Genomic DNA, 6,000 nt, shown 5'->3' on the forward strand with positions numbered 1-6,000 from the left:
ACACAGCCATACATGGAGCTACAGCCACAGTACACAGCCATACATGGAGCTACAGCCACAGTACACAGCCATACATGGAGCTACAGCCACAGTACACAGCCATACATGGAGCTACAGGGGCAGTACACAGCCATACATGGAGCTACAGCCACAGTACACAGCCATACATGGAGCTACAGCCACAGTACACAGCCATACATGGAGCTACAGCCGCAGTACACAGCCATACATGGAGCTACAGCCACAGTACACAGCCATACATGGAGATACAGCCACAGTACACAGCCATACATGGAGATACAGCCACAGTACACAGTAATACAGGGAGCTACAGCCGCAGTACACAGCCATACATGGAGCTACAGCCACCGTACACAGCCATACATGGAGCTACAGCCACAGTACACAGCCATACATGGAGCTACAGCCACAGTACACAATAATTTATGATTCTATTATTAATCAATCAGAAGCACCAAAATTAAGTTAAATGTAACAACTGTTTAGCCTTCAGCATCATACTCTACCTGTAAAATACAGCACAAGATCAACTGCTGACTGTAATTTTGTACATAATTTGCATTCTGTACTGCACTACTCCGAACACTACCTTATTTCATTCCTTATTTCATCTATTACTAGAGATGAGCGAGTATACTTGTCCGAGTATACTGCTGGGTGGAGTATTAGCATACTCGGACCGGCTCGTTACTCGGACGAGTATTTCCCCTGCTCGAGATCGAGCATTAAATTAAGTGAAGAACAGTATTTTTATTGTTTAATAAAATATTCCAGATGTTTCCTGATGTTTTGCTTGTAAGAACACATTGAAATAACACTATTCCTCACTTTGCAGGTGTGCGCGCGTGTCTCCCGCTAGGTTCGGAGATGTTCGGAACATCTGGAATGTGAAGAATAGTGTTCTTTCAATGTGTTCTGCACTTAAATGCTCCTGTAGTCACTGTTTTTAATGTTTTAATTCTATTCTTCACTTTGCAGATGTGCGCGTGTGTCTTCTGATAGGTTCGGAGACACGCGCGCACACCTGCAAAGTGAGGAATAGTGTTATTTCAATGTGTTCTAACAAGCAAAACATCAGGAAACATCTGGAATATTTTATTAAGCACTGTGTTCTTTTACTGTTCTGTTTTAGCAAAAAATGCTCAGGTCTCCCATTGACTTCAATGGGGCTCGTTATTCGAGACGAGCACTCGAGCATCGGGAAAAGTTTGTCACGAATAACGAGCACCCGAGCATTTTAGTGCTCGCTCATCTCTATCTATTACCTGTTGACTTTGTCTGTGCTGCAGACGGTTAAGCTATCTGTGATGGACAGATAGGGGGTCATTTACTAAGGGCCCGATTCGCGTTTTTGCGACGGGTTACCCGAATTTTTCCGTTCTGCGCCGATTTTCCCTGTATTGCCTCGGGATCGGATTGTGGCGCATCGGCGCCGGCATGCACGCGACGGAAATTGGGGGGCGTGGCCATAAAAAAAACCGACAGATTCGGAAAACCCGCCGCATTTTTTTAAAAAAAGTGTCACTCGACACGCGCTTACCTTCATCCAGGATGGCTCGGTGAACTCCAGTGCGTGCCGATGCTCTTCAGCGCAGCAGCGACATCTGGTGGACGTTGGAGGAACTGCCTTAGTGAATCCCGGCCGGACCCGAATCCACCGCAGAGAACGCACCGCTGGATCGCGAATGGACCGGGTAAGTAAATCTGCCCCATAGTTTCTTTACTCACTACCCCCCCCCCCCCCCCCCCTGCTAGTTTGTTTTGGATTTTAGGCATAGGTTTTAGTAACATCTATTCCATTTTATTCTTTGACTCTCATATATTCTCTGGAAATCGTTTTCTTGTGTTATCTCTTGCCCATCGTGAACACCTATGGATTACTGCAGTCTCTTTTATAACCTAAAGAAATGTCCATATCCTATTCCTTTCTTTAAATGTAGCAAATTGTCAGTTGCTATTTCCTTGCCTTTGTTGTGGGTGTATTGTTTAAGGTACTGGTGTACAGAGTTGGGGGCGTGGCCTGATGCCGGACTGAGCGGACGTGCGCCGCGGAGCTCCCGGGACCCGACACCCTATCTCCCTTCCCAGGCAGCCATCCCTCACCTGTGCCACCTCTCTCCTGCTCCGCTGTGCCCCGCGCACCTGCCGCTGTCCACCGGCACCGATCTTGAGGCGGCTGTGGACTCCGCACCGCTCCCCGGCATTCCCCTGCAGCCGGCCACGTGACCAGCGCGGCGGCCCGATCCTAGCCGCCCGGTCCCGCGGCAGGTACACAGCGCTGCTGATCACCGGGGATATCATCCTCCTCCCCTGCAGCCCGGAACAACGCTCCCACCACCGGAGGCACCGTGACAGCTCCAGCCAGCACTGCATCCTGCTGGAGGCGCCATCTTGTGGGACTCCCCTGCGCTGCCTGAGGCCTAGGCGCGCAGGGTTAACCCTGACACTGCCAGACTGAGCCGGGACCAGGTAGGGAAGTAATTCCCCTGTTGCTGCCCACCTCTGCCCTGGGGACCCCTAGTTGTGCAGCCCAGCACTGAGTCCTCCATACTCCCAGTGATCCCCTGCTCCTGGGTTCTGCTTTATATTAACCCTCGCAGTGCCGCTGCAATACTCCACGTGGGTTTGTACTGTATCTCTGCTAATTACTGGACGCTAGGCTCCGCGATTGTTTATCACTGGCCCCCCCCTGCCCAGACGCCATGGGTAACCGGAGGAGAACGGCTAAAATGCTCAAAGCAGCGTCTGCGCCTCCATCGGATGATGAATCCGTCCATGAAGATCCTCCATTCCAGTCCCTGGAACCCCTGGACGCGCAGGATTGCTCCACATCCCAAGCAGTTCTTGCGCAGATACAGTCGAATGCTGCTAAAAAGTTGGGGAGATTCTCCCGCACACAGCCCTGCTCTCCTCAGGGGTCCCCAAACTCCTCTCCCTCCCTCTTTGAAGGCTCCCAGAGCCCGCCGCAGCTTGTAAGTTATGAAGAGGGCGATGATCCGCCTGACGCGGCCACGGAGCTGGATCGAAAATTTGCAGAGGTGCTGGCGGCCATTAACGGATGCCAATCCAAACTGGTTACCAAGGTGGATGAGCTGCGACAGGATTTTGTTCTTTTAAGACACGATGTCCACAAAGCCAAAGAGCGAATCACCGAAACTGAACGCAGAATATCTGAGGTGGAGGATGTCCAGAGGCCTATGCCGACACAGATCAGAGAGCTTCAGCGCCAAATGTCTGCATCCATCGACAGAGCTGACGACCTCGAAAACCGCCTGCGACGGAACAACGTCAGAGTGGTTGGCCTCCCCGAAAAAGTGGAGGGGTCTGACCCGGTATCCTTTTTTGAAAATTGGCTCAAAAATATGCTGCCTGCAGATACCTTTTCCCCGTTCTTCACAGTGGAGAGGGCCCATCGTGTGCCATCCCGCCCTGGCCCTCCAGGGGGCAATCCAAGACCCTTCCTGGCCCGGCTGCTGCACTTTAGGGACAGGGACTCTATCCTCAGGGCTGTCCGTACCAAGGGAGAAATCCTCTATGCCAACAGCAGAGTGTCCTTCTACCCTGATTTCTCTGCATCCGTCAGGAAACAGCGAGCACAATTTACTGAGGTCCGTGCCCGTCTCCGTGACAAGGGGTATAAATACTCCATGATGTATCCTTCCAAGCTCCGAATTGTGGACGGACCGAAGACTCGTTTCTTCACCTGCCCAACCGAAGCACTTCACTGGGCTGATGCAGCTCCACGGGCCCCAGCTGGAAGGCCCGCACCTCCTGAGTGACTGGACTCACATATCCTTTTATCTGATATGCAATGACAATGCTGGACTTAGTCCTGATTAGATATCTAGGGGTCCCAGATCACTATTATAGGTTTTTACTATCTGTTTACATACTACGTGCCTCACAAAATGTACCCTGTGACTGATTGCGTTCTATTTTTTGGTCATATCGACCAGTGCGCCACACATGGCACTTTTCCCTCTCCCTCCTCCTCTCCCTCCGCCCTCCTCCCTCTCCCTCCTCCCCCCCTTTCCTGTTACCACTACCTCCCTACGTCTCCCTCCTTTCTCTCCCCCCTCCCCTATCTCCTCTTTGGTTCTCGCAAAATATGGCTGCCTAATAACCTCCTGATCACATATACATTAAGGGTTGAAGGTCCCGGGACAAATGGTGTAGGTTTGTCTTAAGTTAGGGACCACTGTTCTGCTATTTGACTGTTAGTGGGTCTAGGTCTACACTACTGCTGTTAGGGTGTTAGACAGGGGGTTTATATTCTTGGGATTGTTAGTACAGTTCTGGTTATATTTGTTATGCTCACTGTTGTCTGTCTGTCTATGTCTCTGTGGTATGAAAGGATGAATGCTTGGTTGCTCACGTCTCCTTCCCCACACCCCTTTCCCTTCCGCTAAGATGTCTTCACTTAAGGTAATGAGCTGGAATGTGAGGGGACTTAACTCCAAATTCAAGAGGGCTCTGATGTTAGATGTCATTAAGCGTCAGGCCCCCCATATTGTATGTATCCAAGAGACACACCTTACGGGTCAGAAGGTCCTCTCCCTGAAGCGGGCATGGGTGGCTAGAGGTTATCATTCCTCTTACTCTGTCTACGCCAGGGGAGTATCCATACTCATATCCAAAGCGCTTCCCATAGAAGTCATACAGGTAGCACCGGATCACTTTGGCCGTTTTGTGATCGTACATTGTGCCTTGTGGGGCTTTACCTTTACTGTAGCGTCTATTTATGTCCCACCTCCCTTTGATCCAGCTGTATTGCACCTAATATCCAGTAAACTTGCTGCTATGCCTCCAAGTCCGATACTCTGCATTGGTGACTTCAATGCTGTCCCTAATCCCTCCTTAGATCGTACAAGTGGTCTGGACACAGGCTCGGTCCGTCTGAATGAGTGGCTCACTTCTCTAGACCTCGCCGATGTTTGGCGTAGTAAACACCCTCAAGAGAGAGAATATTCATTTTATTCCTCTGTTCATAAGAGCTTCTCTCGGATTGATCTGGCCTTTGTTTCCCCAGATATGTTGCCGCACGTTGATCAGGTATCCTATTGCCCGCGCAGTGCATCAGACCACTCCGCCTTGTTCATCAGTCTCCTTATAGGCCCCCCCAGCGACTCCCGCTTATGGCGCCTGCACCCGGCTTGGCTCCTATCCCCAGCGGTCCAGAGTACTGTTAGGGCAGCGCACAGCGAGTTCTGGGACGTACACTCAACTCATCCTGATCCTCTTCTAGTCTGGGACTCGTACAAGTCCTCGGTGCGGGGAGCATTCATGTCGGGGGTAGCTGGCCATAGGAAGTCCTTAAATGCGCAGGAGGAGAGGTTGACCGCTGCACTGGTGACCGCAGAAAAGGAATATCTAGATAAACCTACTCCAGGGAATAAAAAGACTTGGGCTCAGGCGCAGAGGAACCATTTAGCTGTAGCGAAGGAGCGCACCAGCAAGCGCCTGCAAGCCAGGGAAGCGTCCATCTTTGAATTCGGAGATAAAAACGGGAAGCTGCTTGCGTATCTCTCGCGGGCTGAACGTCCTTGTGCTTCCGTTCCCTCTATTATTGATGGTAACGGAGCCTTGATTACAGAACCCCGGGCCATTAACATGGTATTTTATGAATTCTATTCCTCTCTTTACAGCTCCAGATTGTCCGCCTCTTCCGTCGAGATTTCCAGATTCCTTGACAGTCTTCCACTATGGAGGCTCACACCGGCACAGTCTTCGGAGCTTGATGCCCCGCTCTCGGCGGAGGAGGTGGAACTGGCCATCCAATCGTTGCCCCCCGGTAAGACTCCTGGACTTGATGGGCTGGGAGGTGAGTGGTATAGGGATAACTGTGAGACTCTGGTCCCCCTTCTCCTTAGCCTGTACTCCGATGCGTTTGACAGCGGTTCCCTCCCCGACTCCATGCGAGAGGCCCTTATTGTAGTTCTTCCCAAGCCTGGCAAGGACCCTCTGCTTCCCGACTCATAC

Source organism: Engystomops pustulosus, chromosome 2 (assembly GCF_040894005.1).
Source record: "Engystomops pustulosus chromosome 2, aEngPut4.maternal, whole genome shotgun sequence".
Classification (NCBI taxonomy): domain Eukaryota; kingdom Metazoa; phylum Chordata; class Amphibia; order Anura; family Leptodactylidae; genus Engystomops; species Engystomops pustulosus.